This window comes from Heterocephalus glaber, unplaced genomic scaffold (assembly GCF_053883595.1).
Source record: "Heterocephalus glaber isolate CG9 unplaced genomic scaffold, H.glaber_assembly_v1.0 deba00000936, whole genome shotgun sequence".
Taxonomy (NCBI): domain Eukaryota; kingdom Metazoa; phylum Chordata; class Mammalia; order Rodentia; family Bathyergidae; genus Heterocephalus; species Heterocephalus glaber.
Genome location: NW_028258172.1, coordinates 2,742,448 through 2,762,791, shown reverse-complemented (window position 1 = coordinate 2,762,791; position 20,344 = coordinate 2,742,448). Strand labels below are relative to the sequence as shown.

At 37.9% G+C, this 20,344-nt stretch overlaps 1 pseudogene; it reads left to right on the top strand.

The window, feature by feature from the left end:
- Window positions 1-4,101: 4,101 nt before the first annotated feature.
- LOC101697995 (protein SPT2 homolog pseudogene) lies at window positions 4,102-16,580 on the top strand (annotated as a pseudogene).
- Window positions 16,581-20,344: the final 3,764 nt, after the last annotated feature.

The following is a 20,344-nucleotide window of genomic DNA, read 5'->3' as shown; positions in this document are numbered from 1 at the left end:
AGATAAAAATTAAAACTAGATAGAAACAAGCAAAAATAAAAGAAATTCCTCTGTTATTTTGAATTTGTCATTTCCTATCAGGATGTGCAATTTTGGGACATTGTTCATTCAAAATGTGTCCCTGCTCATGCTGGTAGATAACAAAGGCAGTCAGATCCCAGATTTGTGCTGGATGCAGGCATCAGCAGATAATAAGACAAGGTCAACAAGAGCATGACTTTCAAATCCAGGGTAATACAGACTGAGCCTGGTCTCTGGTCTTGGGAGTGGAGTCTGTGCCTTTTAGCATAAGGCTCTCAGGGATCTCTCTTCAGCCTTATCTCTAACCACCTGCTGTTTCCTATTGCTATCTTTCACCCAGTTACTGAGGGAATTTAACTTTGGGAAGCCTGGAGTGGAGCCAAATGGCTATTCTGGGTCCTGGGTTCAAACAATCAACCCTTCCCTACCCCCCACTCCCACCTCCAGATTTATGGTGAATGCTTGTCCTAGAGATAATCACCACCTGTTGCCTATAAATGGACACACTGGGAGCATTCTGGTGCTTGTTTTGAAGATCACTGCTACTGCTGGTTCTGTCCATTCCACTGCAGGCTGTCTTCCTGAGGAAAAGCTTTTTCTTTCAGTTTGTCTTGCAAGCTATTGTAAGCTGCTTGTAGCCACGTAATCCATGGAGAAAATGCAAATGGCCCCTTCTTTTATTGGCACTGTGTTCTGTTTCTTCAATTTCTCTGTACTTTTTAATATTTTTTTTGTCAGATCCATCTTAGCTCTCAGGGAATTATTTCTCTTTTTGCTTTTTTGCAAGATATTGCTTCCCAAAATCTAGGCTCTGACGTCAGAAAAGTTGCTATTGTCATTCATCTGCATTTTCCAGCTCTGGAAGAGAACTTTTCAAAATAATTTCTGGTAATCCTTTTGGATGTTAATATTGCATATTGTATTTTCACTTCTACTTTTATTTGTTTGGATTAACTATCTTTTGGTTAGTTTGGATAAGGTTTTAAAAAGCTTTTATATTTTGAAAGTATCAATTTTTTCAATCCTTGATTCCTTTTTTTTCTAATTCTAGTCTTGATTTTATTAATTTCTGCTCGGTCTTTATTATTTTTTTCTATTAGTTTAAGATTTTGTTTGCTCTTCTTTTTCCAGGATGTTGACATGTACCATTACATGATTTCTTTGTACTCTGTTCATTTCATAAAGGCACTCATACCTATACACTTCCCTTTTGGAACTGTTTCCATTGTTCCCCACAGATTTTGATATGTAGAGTTTTCATCATTTAAGGCTAGAAATTTTACATTTTCTTCTTTGATTTTTAGTGATCCATTGATGATTCAATTGTGTATTAATCAATCTCCATGTGTTTGTATAGTTTCTATTACAGTCAATTTTTAGTTTCATTTCATTGGGCTATGAAAGCTGTATGAGATTATTTAAACTGTTTTGTGTTTATTGATCCTTTGCCTTGTGGCCTCAAATATGGTCTATTTTGGAGAATCTTTGTTGGCTGCTAAAAAGAATATGCATTCTACATTATTAGATGAAGCACAATGTAGACATTTTTGAATACATATGAATTATAGCATTTAATTTTGATGTTTCTTTGTTGAATTTTTTGTTGCTTGACCCCTTTATTTGTGTGAGTGGAATATTGAAGTACCCTACCATTATTTAATTGTGGCTTATCTGTTCCTAAACATCAAATAATATCTGTTTCATGAAAGAGTATACTGATCTTCAGTACAAATATATATATATATATAAAATTATCTCTAACTGGAGATCTCTTTCCTTTGACAATTGATAGCAGCCTTCTTGTCTCCTCTCAGCAACTTTGGTTTGAAGACATATTTGTTTAATATAAATACCACTACTTGTTTTTAAGCTCCAAAACTTGGAGTATGATTTTCCATCCTTTTTATTTCAGTCTATGTATGTCTTTGCAGATAAAGTGATTCTCTCAAAAAAAACATAAAGATGAGTGTTGTGTTTTGATTCAATTTTCTAGTCTGTGTCTCCTAAGAGAGTTAAAATTATTTACATGAATTACCTTTGAATGCTGTTTAGCAATTCCTGTCATTTTGTTTTTTCTAGTGATTGATTCACCTTTGTTTTAATTTATGTACTCTCCCAGTATTTTTTTTCTTTCCCTTGGCTTCATAATTGCTGTTGTCATCATTGTGTTGGTTAGTATTTTCTACAATGCTATCATTTTTCTTATGGATTTAACTTATCCTTATCAATAAAGGTCTTTTTCTTTCATTTGATTGTGAAGCATAGCCTCATAGAATATAGTAATATAGGTTATTTTTTGAGGCTTAAATCCTTTCTTTCAAACGGTCCAGATTTTATGCTTTTTATTGAGACATCTGCTGCAATTCTTATGGGTTTGGCCTTATTAATTTTGTGTTTCTCTCTAAAAGTATTTAATATATTTTCTTTGTTATGAGTTTCTGTTTAACTATGTTTGGTCATAGTGATATAGGGGGAATAGATGTAACTCCCAAACCAACATGAGTTCATGTTCTCTAAAATTGAAGAATGAATTTTAGGAACTACAAAAGTTAATAGGAAAAACTTATTGAGAAAAAGAAAGCTTCTAAGAGAGACAGAAGGGGAACCAGGAAGTGGGTTGCCTGCCCACCCTACTTTCCAAAGTTGTTTTATACAGCAAAGCCATGAGGTGAGGAAGGTACAAAGTGGGACAAAATCAAAAGACCCAATGAAAATTTACAAGGTGGGCATGAGTTGGGACAAAACCATGACCAACCAGTAAGATTATAAGTATAGTCACCCAGGTAACATTGATTAAATGGGAATCAAATGGGAAAACAAGTCACATACAAGGAAATTCACATTTAGAATACCAATCACTGCTATCTCTTGGGAAAGTAGTGCCTCTTCTTTTTATAATGCTAAGCAGTAAATGTGCCTCAATTGTTTTCCATGTTGGCTTCTCACTGTGTTTGATTCTGGAGGGCTGGCACCTGGAGGACTGGGGCCTTGAGGGCCAGCACCTTGAGGGCAGCCCTGTCTAACTGCCTACAAGATATCTAATTAACTTACCTAACTACAATAATAGTAGGGTTACTTTCTGGTCATATTTATTTGAGATTCTAAATGTCTGAACTTAAAAGATCAAATAAATATTAACAATCATAGTAAGATATTTTAATATCCCACTTTTGCAAAGAGATGGATCAATTTTTCAAAATCTATAAAGAAATCTCAGTGTTGAACCACACCCTTTAACGTATGGACTTAATACATATTTACAGACTATTCTACCCTTCTACAACAGAGTATACATTTTTTCATGTAGGACATGGTACTTTTTCCAAAGTAGATCACACTGTAGTCAACAAATTCTGCTAAGAAAATATAGAAGAATTAAAAGTACTCCGTGCATACTCTCAGACTTACGTGCAAAACCATAGAAATTAATGACAGAAGAAATTTCAGAAAAGGAAAATATTCCTGGAAAATTAACAACATACTCATAAACTAATGGGGTCACAGAAGAAATCAAAGAAGAAATGAAAAAAATTTCTGGAAATTAATGTACAACTCATTGAAACCTCTGGGACACTATGAAAGCAATTCTAAGAGGAAAGTTCATTCCAATCAATGTTCATATTAGGAAATCAGAGGAAATTCAAACAAATAGCCTTATGAGAAATCTTAAGATACTTGAGAAACAACAGCAAACTAGCACGAAATAGAAATTAAGCAGGGAAATTATAAAGATCAGAGGAAATCAATGAAATCTAGACTAAAAATTTAGTACAGGAAATAAACTAATCAAAGGGCAGGGCTTTTGAATGAATGAATAATACTCTTAGACTCACCAAGAGAGAAAAGACACATCAATGTAATTAAGAATGAAAAACATACTTTTAAAATCCAGGACAGTTAAGAAACTACTTTGAAAAATTGTATACCAGACAGTATTGGAAGGCAACAGAAGTAGTTGTGTTGCGGAGGGGTAGAAAAGGGCTGCCAAGGGAGTTCACTTGGTGTTGCTGGGTGCCTCATCAAGGCATACTTGCACTCCTTTCTGAGTGCTTGGCCCCAGTTTCTCCCCCTTGGCCAAACATGGACTTCAGGGAAATTCTCCTGATAGCTTCTGAAAGACAAGGTATCAAGAATGTGCCCAAAAGTATAGTTTGGCAGTGGCACCTCCTAAGAAAAACCCAAAGGTTAAAAGTCTCTAATCAGAAGCTGTACAAGTTTTGCTTAGAAGAAATGAAGAAGAGCTCAGAAGAAAGGCCGTGGAAGAGAAAAGGAGAAAAGAAGAACTAGTGAAAAAATAAATGGAGCTCAAACATGACAAGAAAGCAAGAGCTATGGCCAAGAGGACAAAGGATAATTTCCATGGTTACAATGGGATCCCTGTTGAGGAGAAGTCAAAGAGGAGGCAGGTGATAGAATGTCACACCAGCCAGGGAACAGACCAAGAGTGTGAGATCGAAGAAGAGGATGAATTCTTAGAATAAAATCAGGTGGAGTTGGAGAAGGAGTATGACGAAGAATAAGAGCCTCCTAAAGTTGAAAGCAAACCAAAGGTCCCCCTTAAAATGCCCCACCCCCATGAACTTCACTAATTTACTGAGGCTGGTTGAGAAAAAGCAGTTTGAACCAGTGGAGATCAAGGTGGTGAAGGAAACAGAAGAGTGATCTAAGGCTGCACAAGAAGTTAAGGAGCAAGAATTCCTTGAACAAAGGCATAGGAAAAAGAAATTGGAGACAGATGCAAAACTACCTCCAACTGTATCTAAAAATGCACCATCTCAGAAGGAAAGTGTGAACACAAAACTGAACAAAGTTCCTGGGGACAGGCACCCTTCTTCCAAAGGAATTCCCTTTACTCATACTGAGAAGAAATCCAGCCCAGTGCAGAGGAATAGATTTCTAGGCTGCTGTAGCACCGCTCCCAGCCCAGAGGAGGAGGCGTCCAGGACGCCTTACCACCTCTCCCAGCACAAGAGGAAGAGGCTTCCAGGGCACCACAGAGCTGATCCCAGTGCAGAGGAGGAGGGCCACAGTAGCACCACTCCCAGAACAGAGGAAGTGAGCACCACGGGCGCAAACAGCACAAACATACCGTGTCCCTTCACCGACCAAAATGAGAAGACACCTAAACAAGTCTCAAAACCAGACTTTCAGATCACCTACAACAACCCTAAAGGGAAATGAGATGGAACACTCTGATATCCAAGCACCTGGCCTCCCTGAACTGGCAACAAAAGAGGATATGGAAAAAATGAAATCAGAAAAAATTTCTCAGATAACAGCAAAGACTGGGCCCATAGTGAAAGACATGATTAATAAATCTAGAGAGGAATTGAGGAACATGATGGAAACACAAAACAGAAAACAAATGGAATCCATTAAACAGATGCAAACAGATTTCCAGGAGATGAAAAGATCAATTGAAAGTATATAGATCACCTACAATGAGCCAATGTGAGGACAGAATTTCAGATATAGAAGACAAGACTGCAATTAGTGACCAGGAAAAGAAAAATTGCTTCAAAATTATAAGGGACCATGAGAAAATCCAGCAGCTGCTAGACAATGCAAAGAAGAATAACATAAGACTGATTGAGGTCAATGAAGAAACAGGAACGAGTGCAGATGACATAAAAAAAGTGTTCACAGAAGTACTGGCAGAAAATATCCCAAGCAGGGGAAAAGAACTTGACATATAGATAAGTGAGGCATATGGGATTCCAACTAGCCTTGATCAAAAAAATCTACACATAGGCATGTAATTGTTAAGATTCCAGAAACACAACAGAAGAACAAAGTTCTCCAAGCAGTCAGAGAAAAGAAACAAATCACATACAAAAGAAATCCCATCAGAATCATAGCAGACTTCTCAACAAAAACCATCAAGGCAAGAAGAGCTTGGAGTGACATATTCCAAGCCCTAAAAGAAAACAGCCTCCAACCCAGACTGATATACCCTGCAAAGCTATCTTTCAAAATGGATGGAGAAATAAAATAATTTCATGACAAAGATGACCTTAGGAACTTCATGAATACCAAACAAATGATCCAAAAAATTTTACACAATATCCTAGGAAAAGATAATGAGAATCACAACCCCAGGAAGCCCAGCAGAATGAATCCATCAGGCACAACAAGAAATTTAATGAAAGGAGGAGAATCCAACAAAAATGAAAAGTCATGACAAGGATGTCTATTTGTATAAGTTATAACCATCAATGTTAATGGTCTCAATTCACCAATCAAAAGAAATAGACTGGCAGAATGGGTCAAGAAGCAAAATCCAATAATATGTTGCACAGAAGAAACACTTAATTCAAAAAGAAACTCATAGACTGAAAGTTAAAGGGTGGAAAACAATACTCCATGGAACAGGAACCTGAAAAAAAGCAGGAGTAGCAATCTTCTTTGCAGAACAAGTGGATTTCAAACCAACACTGAGTAGGACAAAGAAGGAAATTACATCCTTTTTAAGAGAATAGTCCAAGAGGAAAAGATGACAATCATAAATATATATGCACCAAATGCTGGTGGGCCCATCTATATAAAACAAATACTAACAGATATGAAAAATCATATATGCACTAATAGAATAGTAGTGGGGGAAGCTCAATTACCCACTGTCACAAATAGATAGATCAACTAGACAAAAAATAAGTAATGAAATACAACTCAAACTACTGAAAAAATGACATTAGCAGATGTTTACAGAGTGTTCCACCCCACAAAATCAGAACACATTCTTTTCAGCTGCCCATGGGTCATCTCCAAAACAGGCAGTATACTTGCTCATGGAACATGTTTAAGTGCAAAGGAATTGAAGTTATCCCCTCTATATTATCAGAATATAGTGAGATGAAATTGAAGGTCAATAGCAAAAGAAACTGAAAAAATTTCATAAACGTGGACATTGAACAACACATTTCTGAATAATCAATGGGTCACAGAGGAAATTAAAGAAGAAATCAGTTCCTTCAATGAAATGACAATGACAATACAACATATCGGAATCTATGGGACACAATGAAAGTAATCTTATGAGGGAAATTCATAGCAGTGAACACAGATATTAGGAAAACAGAATGAGCCCAATTAAACAACCTGATGATGAACCTCAAGCTTCTAGAAAAAGAAGAGCAGGACAAACCCAAAGCTCATACAAGGGAGGAAATTATAAAGATCAGAGCAGAAATCAATTCAATGGAGACTAAGAGAATGATACACAAAATTAAGGAAGATGGCCGGGGATTTAGCTCAGTGCTTCCAGTGCCTACCCAGCAAGCACAAGGCCCTGAGTTTGATCCTGGTACCAAAAAAAAAAAATTAAAGAAGCGACCAGTTGGTTCTTTGAAACAATAAACAAAATTGACAAACCTTTAGCCAACCTTATCAGAGAAAGGAAAGAAAAGGCCCAAACCCATGCAATTAGGAATGAAAACGGTGAAACTACAATGAACCCAGCATAAATCCAGAGGATCATCAATATCTACTTCAAGAACCTACACACCAATAAGAGGGAAAACACAGAAGAAATGGACAGCTTCCTAGATCTATATGAATTACCAAAGTTGAACGAAGACCTCAAAATTCTAAACGACCCAATATCAATGATTGAAATTGAAAACATAATTAAAAACTTACCAACTAAGCAAAGGCCAGGTCCTGATGGCTCCACTACTGAATTCTACAAGACTTCTTAGAGAGGAAATCCTGCCACCACTGTTTAAACTCCTCAGTGAAATTGAAAGGAAGCAATACTCCCAAATTCCTTCCTGGAAGCAAGCATCACCTTGATCCCCAAAGCAGAGAAAGACCCAACTGAAAAAGAGAACTACAGGCCAATCTCACTAATGAACATAGATGCAAAAATCCTTAATAAGATACTGGCAAATGGAATGCAGAGGATCATCAAGAAGATCATACACCCTGGTCAAGTGGGATTCATCCCAGGGATGCAGGGATGGTTCAATATACGCAAATCAATTAATGTAATACACTATATCAATAGAGCCAAGAACAAACACTATATGATCATCTTTATGCACCAAAAGCATTTGACAAAATCCAACATGCATTTATGATAAAAACCCTACAAAAAATTGGAATGGTCTCTCCCTCAATCTGATAAAAGCCATCTATGAAAAACCAACAGCCAATATCATACTAAGTGGTCAAAAACTGAAATCCTTCACACTAAAGTCAGAAACAAGACAAGGATGTCCACTATCACCACTCTTGTTAAATATAGTTCTGGAAACATTCACCACGGCAATTAGACAAGAGAAAGAAATAAAAGGAATAAAGATAGGAAATGCACAGGTCAAATTGTCATTATTTGTAGATGACGTGATACTCTATATAGAAGACCCCAAGAACACCACCAAATGTCTTCTAGACTTAATAACCAAATTCAGTAGAGTAGCTGGTTACAAGATCAACACACAAAAATCCATAACCTTTCCTCTACATGAACAGACTCACTGAGAGAGAAATAGGGCAAACAATTTCTTTCACAATAGCATCAAAAAAACTGAAATACCTAGGAATCAACCTAATGAAGGAAATCAAAGACCTCTTCTCTGAAAACTATGGCACTCTGAAAAGAGATTGAAGATATGTGACAATGGAAAGATCCCGTGCTCCTGGGTAGGAAGGATCAACATAGTGAAAATGGCCATGCTTCCAAACTGCTATGTAGATTCAATTCTATTCCTATTGAAATAACAGCACCATACTTCACAGACCTTGGGAGAACAATCTAAAAACTTATTTGGGACTTCTGGGAAGATGGTGGAATGGTGAGCAGCAGAGAAAGAGCCTCTCAGAGATTTTGTGTCCGGACACTGATACATAGCAGCTTGAGGAGAAGAATGAGGGAAATGAGTCCGTGGGACCCAGGAAGGGTCTGAGGTGAGAACTGAAGTCTACAGAGAGAATGAAGAGAGAAACTTTAACAAAGAGGAGGGAGGTACCAAGCAGTGCTCTCTCCCAGAGCCAGACTCTCAGTGAGAAAATGGCGGCCAAACCTACAGATGCAAAATGACTGTCTCCACGGAGGGATGAAACGGTGGAATGGAGCAGTGGATGCACCGGACTGCAACGGCTGAATATATCATACTGGTCATTCTTCCCACCACTGCCGGCCCAGAGGAAAGGGCTTTTGGGATGATGTCTTTCCTGCCACTCCTGGCCTAGAGGAGGGGCTTTTGGGCCACCATCCCTCCTGCCACTCTAGGCCCTTGTCCCACCTCTCCCAGCTCAGAAGCGGGGAGCCGCGAGGGGGCCAACAGCACCAACGCCCACACAGTTTAAATGAGAGGACACGTAAATAAGTCACAAAACCAGACTTCCAGATCACCTACAGCAACCCCAAAGGGAAATGAGATGGAACACTCTGATAACCACCTGGACCCACTGAACTGGCAACAAAAGGGGATCTGGAAAAAATGAAATCAGCAATAATTTCTCAGATACCAGGAGAAATTGTGCCCCTAGTGCAAGACATGATTCATAAAACTAGAGAGGAGCTCAGGAACATGATGGAAACACAAAATAGGAAACAAATGGAATCCATTAAACAGATGCAAATAGATTTCCAGGACATGAAAAACTCTATTGAAAGTCTACACAGCAGAAGGAGCAAATGTGAGGACAGAATTTCACATATAGAAGAGAAGATTGCAATTAATGACCACGAAAAGAAAGATTGCTTCAAAATGATAAGGGAACATGAGAAATCAACCCAGCAGCTCCTAGAAGATGCAAAGAAGAATAACATAAGACTGATTAGAGTAAAGGAAGAAACAGGAGAGAGGACAGATGACGTAAAAAAACTCTTCAGTGAAGTAATGCCAGAAAACTTCCGAAGAAGGGGAAAAGAGCTTGACAGACAGATAAATGAGGCATATAAGACTCCAAATAGCCTTGATCAAAGAAATCTACACACAGGCATATAATTATTAAGATTACAGAAACTCAACAAAAGAACAAAGTTCTCCAAGCAGTCAGAGAAAAGAAATCACATACAAAGGAAAGCCCATCAGAATCACAGCAGACTTCTCAACACAAACCATCAAGGCAAGAAGAGCTTGGAGTGACATATTCCAAGCCCTAAAAGAAAACAGCCTCCAACCCAGATGGATGTACCCAGCAAAGCTATCTTTCAAAATGGATGGAGAAATGAGATACTTCCATGGCAAAGAGCATTTTAGGAACGTCGTGAATACCAAATCTGCACTAAAAAAAATTTTACACAATATTCTAGGAACAGATATTGAGGATCACAACCCTCGGAAGCAAGGCAGAATGAACCCATCTGGCATGATAAGAAATTAAATGTAAAGGGGGAGAATCCAACAAAAACAAAAGTCATGGCAAAGATAAGTCAATACGTTTCAGTTATAACCTCAATGTTAATAGTCTCAATTCAACAAAAGAAATAGATTGGCAGAATGGGTCAAGAAGCAAAATCCAACAATATGCTGCATACAAGAAACACACTTAATTCAAAAGGAAACTCATAGACTGAAAGTTAAAGGGTAGAAAACAATACTGCATGCGACAGGAACCTGAAAAAATGCAGGAGTAGCTATCCTCTTGGCAGATCAAGTAGATTTCAAACCAACACTGATTAAGAGAGATGAAGGACACTACATCCTTGTAAAGGGAAGAATCCAAGAAGAAGAGATGGCAATCATAAATATCTATGCACCAAACACTAGTGCACCCAACTATAAAAAACAAATACTAACGGACATAAAAATTCATATATGCACTATTACAAATGTAGGGGGCACCTTAACACCCCACTGTCACAAATAGATCACCTAGACAAAAATAAGTAATGAAATACTAGAACTTAATCGAACTCTTGAACAAATGAGCTTAACAGATGTTTACAGAGTCTTCCACCCCACAAAATCAGAATACACCTTCTTCTCAGCTGCACATGGTTCATTCTCCAAAATAGACCACATACTCATACATAGAACATGTTTAAGTAAGTGCAAAGGAATTGAAGTTATCCCCTGTATATTATCAGACCATAATGCGATGAAATTGGAGATCCATAGCAAAAGAAACTCAAAAAATTTCATAATCATGTAAAAATTGAACAACACACTTCTGAATAAACTATGGGTCCCACAGGAAATTCAAGAGGAAATCAGACAGTTCCTTCAATTAAATGACATGGACAATATAACATATCGCAATCTATGGGACAGAATGAAAGCAGTCTTATGAGGGAAATTCATAGCAGTGAATATGCATATTAGGAAAACAGAATGAGCCCAATTAAACAACCTGATCCTGAACCTCAAGCTTCTAGAAAAAGAGCAGGACAACCCCAGAGCTCATACCAAGGAAGAAATTATAAAGATCAGAGGAGAAGTGAATACAATGGAGACTAAGAGAATGGTACAAAAAAAATCAATGGAGCCAAGAGTTGGTTCTTTGAAAGAATCAACAAAATTGACAAACAGCCAACCTTATCGAGAAAGGAAAGAAAAGGCCCACATCCATGCAATTAAGAATGAAAAGGGAGAAATTAAAACAGACAGCAGAAATCCAGAGCTTCATCAATACCTACTTCCAGAACCTATTTGCCAATAAGATGGACAACACAGAAGAAATGGGCAGATTAAGAGACACATGAATTTCCAAAGTTGAATGAAGACCTAAAAATTTTAAACAACCCAATATCAATCAATGAAATTGAATATAATGAAAAACTTATCAACTAAGAAAAGCACAGGTCCGCATGGCTTCACTGCTGAATTCTACAAGACATTTAGAGAGGAACTGCTGCCACTACTGTTTAAACTCTTCTATTAATTGAAAGGGAAGCAATACTCCCAAATTCATTCCTGCAAGCAAGCATCACCTTGATCCCCAAAGCAGAGAAAGACCCAACCTAAAAGGAGAACTATAGGCCAATCTCACTAATGAACATAGATGCAAAAATCCTTAATAAGATACTGGCAAATAGAATGCAGAAGAACATCAAGAAGATCATACACCCTGATCAAAAGCCATCTATGAAAAACCAACAGCCAATATCATACTAAATTGTCAAAAACTGAAATCCTTCACACTCAAATCAGGAACAAGACAAGGATGTCCACTATCACCACTCTTGTTCAATTTAGTTTTGGAAACATTAGCCAAGACAATTAGACAAGAGAAAGAAATAAAAGGAATAAAGATAGGAAATGAGGAAGTCAAATTGTCATTATTTGCACATATCATGATACTGTACATAGAAGACCCCAAGAACTCCACCAAAAGTCTTCTAGGCTTAATAACTAAATTCAGTCAAGTAGCTGGTTACAAGGTCAACACACAAAATCAATAGCTTTCCTCTACACAAATAGACTCAGAGAGAAATAGGTCAAATAATTCCTTTCACAATAGCATCCAAAAAACTGAAATACCTCGGAATCACCCTAACGAAGGAAATCAAAGAAGTCTTCTCTGAAAACTATAGCCCTCTGAAAAGAGAGATTGAAGAGGATACGTGACAATGGTCAGATATCCCCTGCTCCTGGGTAGGAAGGATTAATATAGTGAAAATGGCCATACTTCCAAAACTGCTATGTAGATGCAATGCAATTCCAATTGAGATCCCAGCAGCATACTTCATGGACCTTGAGAAAACAATCCAAAAATTCATTTGGAACAAGAAGAGACCCAGAATAGCAACAGGCATTCTAGGTAATGGAGACATGGCAAGGGGTATCACGATCCCCAACTTGCAAGTATACTACAAACGTACTGTGATCAAAACAGCATGGTACTGGCAAAGAAACAGACCTCAGAACCAGTGGAACAGATTAGAAGATGCAGAAACAACGCCAGACACACTCAGCCATCTCATCTTCGACAAAGGAGCCAAACACCCTCACTGGAGGAAAGATAGCCTCTTTAATAAATGGTGCTGGAAAAATTGGGATTCAACTTGCCGAAGATTAAAACTAGACCTATATCTCTCACCGTGCACTAAACTAAAATCTAAATAGATTAAAGGTCTAAATATTAAATTAGAACTCTGAACCAGTTGGAACAGAGGTTAAGTAGAACTTTTTTTTTTTTTTTTGGTTTTTTTCTTACCGGGGATCGAACTCAGGTCCTTGTGCTTGCACAGCAGGAGGGGAAACCACTGAGCTAAATCCCTGGTCCATAGATAGAACTCTTGAAGACATCGATGTAGGAAAAGATTTTATGAGCAAAACCACAGTTGCCTGTGAACTAGCACAAACAATCAACAAGTGGTATCTCTTCTTATTGAAAAGCTTCTTCATAGCAAGAGAAACCACCTGCAGTGTGAAGAGACAACCCACAATGTGGGAAAAATCTTCACCTGCTTTTCCTCAGACAAAGGTGTATTATCTTGAATCTATAAAGAACTTAAAAAGATCAGACCTCCCAAATTTAAAGATCCAATCCTAAAATGGGCTTCTGAAATGAACAGACATTTCTCAAAGAAGTAGAAATAGCAAATAAATACATGAAAAAATGTTCAACATCACTGGTCATTCTAGAGATAAAAATGAAAACAACGCTGAGATTCCACTTCACTCCAGAAAGAATGGCTGCTGTCATGAAATCAACCAGTAACAAATGCTGAAGGGGCTGTGGGGAAGGAGGAACCCTTCACTGCTGGTGGGAGTGTAGACTGGTGCAACCACTGTAGAAATCAGTATGGGCGATACCTCAAAGAACTAAAACTGGATAATCCATTTGACCCCACTATTTTCCTGCTGCGGATTTTCCCCAAAGATTTAAAAGAATCATACCACAGTGATATATATGCACCCATGTTCATAGCAGCACAGTTTGCAATAGCTAAAACCGGGAAACACCCCAAATGTCCATCAACTGGAGACTGGATCAAGAAAATGTGGTGTTTCAAAAAACAAAATGGAGTACTACTCAGACATAAAAAATGAGAAATTGGAGACATTTATAGCTAAATGGATGCACATTGAGGCGATACTCAAGTGAAATAGGACACACATGTGCAAATACTGAATAGTTTCTCTAATGTGAGAAACTGAATGTGTAAAGACTGAAAGGTATAATAGATAATGTGAAATAGGAAGAAAAGGGGCAAAGGGGAAGGAGAAGTGGGAGGAGCAGGGGAAAGGAAAGGAGGGAATGGAATTAATATGATAAGATGAAAAAATGGAAAAAGTCTTTGTTACTAGGGAGGGATGGAGGGGTTGAAGGGAGGGCAGGGGAAGGGGAAAATAAAAACCAAGAGAGATTATGTAAAGGTGCAAATTTCCAATGATGAATATCATTATATTGTATGCCTAAAATGCACCAAAAAGTAAAATTAGAAAAAAATTCAGACCCCGCACAGCCAGTGGAAACATTTATCTTTGTCTTTATACAAATCTGTGCTAGAAGACAGGACCAAGGCAGGATCTGGTAACAGCTCCCAGTCTTCACTTTGTGAAGATCATGACAGAACTGTTTTCTTTTTTAATATCCTTTTTTGGTACATTTTAGGTGTACAACATAATGACATTCACCATTGGAGATAGGCATCTTTACATACTCTCTTGTTTCTTATTTTTCACCCTTCCCCTGCCCTCCCTTCAACCCCTCCATCCCTATTTGCAAAGACTTTGTTTCCTTTTTTTCATTTTCTCATATAAATTCCATTCCCTTCTCTCCTTTCCCGTAGCCCTCCCACTTCCCCCTCCCCTTTGCCCCTTTTTTTCCTATTTCACATTATCTATTATATCTTTTAGTCCTTATTTACACTTTCAGTTTCTCACACTAAAGAAACTATTTGGTATTTACATATGTGTGTCCTGTTTATTTCACTTAAGAGTATCACCTCAATGTGAATCCATTTAGCAATAAATATCTCTAATTTCTCATTTTTGATGGCTGAGTAGTACTCCATTTTATTTTTTAAAACCTCACATTTTCTTGATCCAGTCTCCAGTTGAAACTTGGGTTTTAGCTATTGCAAACTGTGCTGCTATGAACATGGGTGCACATATATCACTGTGGTATGATTGTTTTAATTCTTTGGGGAAGACAGCCAGCAGGGGAATAGCTAGGTCAAATGGGACTTCCAGTCCTAGTTCTTTAAAGTATCTCCATACTGATTTTCACAGTGATTGCACCAGTCTACATTTCCATGATTAGTGGAGCAGTGTTCCTCTTACCCCCAGCCCCGCCAGCATTTATTGTTGGTTGATTTCATGATAGCAGCCATTCCTTCTGGAGTGAGGTGGAATTTCAGTGTTGTTTTCATTTGCATCTCTCAAATGACCAGTGATGTTGAACATTTTTTCATATGTTTATTTTCCATGTCTACTTCTTTGTGTGAGAAATGTCTGTTCATTTCAGATACCCATTTTTGGCTTGAGTCTTTAAATTTGGGAGGTCTGATTGTTTTAAGTTCTTTATGTTTTCGAGATAGTAGACCCTTGATGACAGACCTGTTTTCAATGGGGCTGGGAAGCCCCACTCCAGCACCTATTCCCCAAGTGTCCCAAAGACTTCTGCTAGTGGGACTCAGAAATCTACTACTGAGCACAAAGCAAAAAAATCTTCCTCATTCCCATCCTAGCCATTCCAAACCTGGTCCTACTGTGACTCCCCAGTGTAAGGCTAAGAGTCCAAGGGTCAGACAGCTAGGTGGCCCAGTCCGGGAAATGTTCAGCCCGCACTTAGTTCTGGCTCTGTGCCCAGGCACCAGAACGGCAGCTCCAGCTCATGACCGCAGCGATCAGTCAGTGGGACTAAGAAGGTATCCAGTGACTCAATTCCCTCTGGGTGGACAGTCAGTGATGCAAGTGGCCCTGGGCAACCTCCAAGCAGTGCAAGTGGCCCTGGGCAACCCGTCAGTGGCTCAGATATTTCTGGAAGACCTGTGGGCAGCTCTGGAGGCCCTGGGCAGCCTATATGCAGTTCATATGATCGACGGCCTGTGAGTGGCTCAGTCCCCCATGGGCAGCCAGTCAGTGGTGCTGCATGATCCATAAGTGGCTCAGTACCTGCTGCACAGACTGTTAACTGTTCAGGCCCTAGGAGACCATTGAGCAGCTTAGGACCTGGGCAAACGGTTAGCATCCCAAGCCCCCCCCCCCATAAGGCCCAAGTGCACTGTTGTCTCGGAAATGATTTCTTCCAAGAATATTATCACCAAGTCCAGCAAAGGACTGATGAATAGAACGAAGCCTTCTCTGTCAGGATACAGATCCTCCCAAAGGCTTCCCTTCCCTGCCGGCTACAAAAGGCAGCGAGATTACGAAGAGGAAGAAGATGGTGATAATGATGAATAAGACTCTGAAATGTACGATTTTATTGAAGATGAAGGAGAATCTCAAGAAGAAATACAAAGCATATTCGATAAATTTTACAGGAAAAAGTACACAGATGAAAGTGATTATGCCTTAAGTTACATGGACAGTAGTTGGAAAGAGCAGCAGAAAGTAGAAGCAAAGAGTTTAAGACTAGGTATGCAACAGGACTTAAAGGAAATGTGATGCGAAGAAGAAATGAAAAGTCAAAAGGTCAAAAAGCTGAAGAGATGTTAGCTACTGCTTTGATTTATTTTTGTGAAACTCTGGGATCACTGCTGCAAGGATTTCCTGCCTTCAGACTGAATTAAGTTGCTTTATTATTTTGGATTTATATTTGCATACTCAAGGAGAAGGAATGCAAAATGTCATTTGCATGCTGTCATTTGAACAGGAAGTGTTTTTGAATACTCCAAGATAAAATCTGTAATGCAGATGATGGAATGCCCGCTTTATGCTCTTGTGAACTGTCCATAGATGCCAGCCTTGGTCCTGATGAGCGATGCGCCCTAATGTGGTGCCACTCACCAGTCAGCCAGTTTTTGTTGTTCCTTTACTACTTTAAAAGGAAAATAAAAAGATTGCCTCTTGACTCATAGTTCTGCTGATGTGTGAGTAGGACACCTATTGGCTCACAAATTTAACTTTATGAAAAAAACTGGCCCTTCCATGAATCTTGCCAGCAATAAAGTGATCTGTTTTAATCTGTTTGGATTAAGAAATTAAAAATGTAGAGTATGCTTTAAATTATCACATGAATGTCATTCTTGTGACTTTGAAGTACAAACTACAGTGAGTTATTGTATTCTACATTATTCTTGGATTGGATGATGAGCATTCTTGTTAATTTAGGTGATTAGGCAATTTAAAAAATTTTTCCAAGTTAAAATACAAATCACACCAGTATAAGAATATTCCAAGTTTTCCAATTTACTGTTACACTAGCTTTAGTGTAAAACAGACAACGTCACTGTGCTGATCATAAAAAATTCATTTTTATATTGAAGAAAGAAAAATATTTTATTCAAATATTAAATTTAAAAGAATAATAGTTTAAAAATAAAGAAGTGACATGTGAGACTCCTCTTCACCTTATTCTTCTTCCCAATCACAAATATATTTTGGAATTCCAATGTGCCCTTGTTCCTGTTGATGTTAATGACTTTGCATTTTTAGCTTAAATTCTTTAGCAAATATTAATGGCAAAAAATCAAAAACTAAGTTTGTGTGTATCAGGAGCACCTCCTCTTTTGCCCATATTGCACTTTGATTTCAAACTATGCACTGTGAAGAGAGTCTCCTTTCCCCACGATAGAAGGGGTGTTCCCTGTAGGTGTTTTTCTGGGCCATGGAACTTTCTTCATTTTCACCCCAAGTCATCCCTGTAGACCTTATATCACTTAAGCCTCTCCTCCAAACATTCCAGTCAAGCTGACCAAGGATATGGCTTAGAGGAATCCAAGTTTTAAGGACCATTAGCAACAGAACTGTGATGCTGTGTTGATGCTGGAGAGCATTTGTCCTTGACTCTAAATATGACGGGCTTGGAAGCAGTCTGAATTAAGCTTTTTAGAGCAATTCTGCAATGTGTTCTGATTATCTCAAGCCATTGAATGGGGGAATAGGAAGTAGAAGGGGTTCTCCTACAAAGAATCCTTACTGTTAAACAGGTCTTGGCATTTTTGTATTCTTTTTTACCCATAAGGTCTTATTTTTCAAGTTTGGGAATCATAGATTACCATTGTTAGGCTTCTTGTGTCCCCCCTCCCACCAGATACTGAACTCAGGACTTTGTGCTTGTGAGGCAGGTAAGGCACCAGTGAGCTAAATCACCAGCCCTTGTTAAAGTTCTTTAACGGGACCATGTGACCCAGTCCTTTAAGACTCATTTGAACTGTTTCAAACTTTGAAAGTGCAAGGATTTAAACTTGAAGCCCATGAAAGATGTCTCCATAGGAATAACACCCCAACTTACCACATAGATCTGTTTCACTGGTAGCAGAACCCAACTCACCCATCTCACATTCAAAATGATTCAAGGATAGTCCATTTAATAAAATAAGTTTGAAACATTATTTTCTTTGCCATCACTTATGTGCCCCTACAAAAGTTTTTCTTGGGTATTTTTCAATATTTAGACTCTGAAATCTTATTACAAATGCTTTTCATAGCTGAAAGCTTTGTGGTGGCTTAAAAGTTTACTAGCTCTTAAGGATACGGTGCAGTGATTTGTACAGAAAGGAACCGTTGTACTCAATTTCCAGAAGTCCCAGAACTAGGTAGGAAAAGTCAGGTTGTAATGTCTATCACTTCTGGGTACATTTCTTATATAACAGTGATTGCATTAACATTATAAAAGAACATCTTGTTGCTAATTAAAAAAAGAAAAGCTGCAAGTTTTTTTCTTGGTCTTGTTTCCAAATCCTGTCTTCCATTTTGTTGTTCTACACTTCCTGACCACTCTTAAGAAAAAATGAGAAAAAAATAAGAACCAAGATTCATTATGTAAAGGTACAATTCCCAATGAGAAATGTAATTGTGTTGTATACCTACAATATACCAATAAAAGAATTTAATACAAAAAAAAATTGTGACAGCTTCATCGCAGTAGAAAAACATTTTATCTCCACAAAGGAAAGACCAAGACCATTGGTTCTTTATCAGTATCCTTAATCAAGTCCACAATGGTTGAGTACAGTGGAATTGCTCATTTAGGGGAGGGTGTACGCATTTGTTTTTTCACCTACAGGCCTTCTCTTTGTTCCTAAGAAGGCTCTGTGTCCTTATTGTGTGGCACCAGGCAGGAAGTGATCCTCTCCCTGAGATCCAGAAGTTGGCAATACAGCTTTCCCCATGAATGAACAACAACAAGAAAAGGATGGATCCCTTGCCCTCTACAACACTTTGTTCAGACCCACCCAGGAGATGCATCTATTGACACAATCATATGATTTTGACCTCACTCCTGTTTAAATATCATTACATTTATTGAATTATGTATGTTGAATCATCCTTACATCTCTAGGATGAAACCTACAAGATGATGATGTATCATCTTTTTGATAATGTGATGCATACTATTTGCTCTCTTGCTGAGGCTTTTGCATCTATCTTCATTAAGAGATTTGCCTATAGTTCTCTTTATTAGTCAGGTCTTTATTCAGTTTTGCAATCAGAGTGATACTGGCTTCCATAAATGAATTTGGGAGCACCACATTCCTTTTTATTTCTTTGAAGAGCTTGAAGACTGTGATATAACATCTTTAAAATCTTTGAGCAGTTCTGCAGTTATCTATCAAAGGCCTGAACTTTTTTTAGTTGGTTGATTCTTATTATTGATTGAATTCCATTGCTTTATATTGGATTGTAAACCATATTTATGTCTTCTTGGTTTAGTTTTGGTAGTTTGTGTCTAGAAATCTATCAATTTCTTCAAAATGTGCTAATTTGTTGGAATATAATTTTTCAGAATAGTTACTTCTGGATTTCAACAGTGTGCGTTGTGATTTCAAATTTATCATTTGCAATTGTCTTGTTTTTTCTCTTCTCTTGGTGAGTCTTTCTTAGGGCTTATCTAATTTATTCTTTCAAAGAACCAAGTCTGTGATTTGTTGATATTTTTTAGTTATTTTAGTCTTAATTTCATTGTTTTCTGCTCTCAACTTTATAATTGTCCTCCTTAATTTCTGTTGGAGGCTGGTTTGTTGTTGTTAAGTATTTTAAGATTTCTCATAGAGTTAATTGGATTTGCTCTGTTTTTATAATGTGAACATTGACTGCAAAGAACTTTTCTCCTAGGGCTCTGTTCATAGTGAACCAGAAGTTTTATTGAGTTGTATATTCATTGTCATTAACTTCCAGAAAATTTTTATTTTCTTCTGTGGCCCACTGGTTGTTAATGATATGTTGTTAATTTTCCAGGATTTTTGCCTTTTCCAAAATTTCTTCTGTTATTGATAGCTATTTCCATTGCACAGTGGTCTAATAGTGTGCAGGGGGTG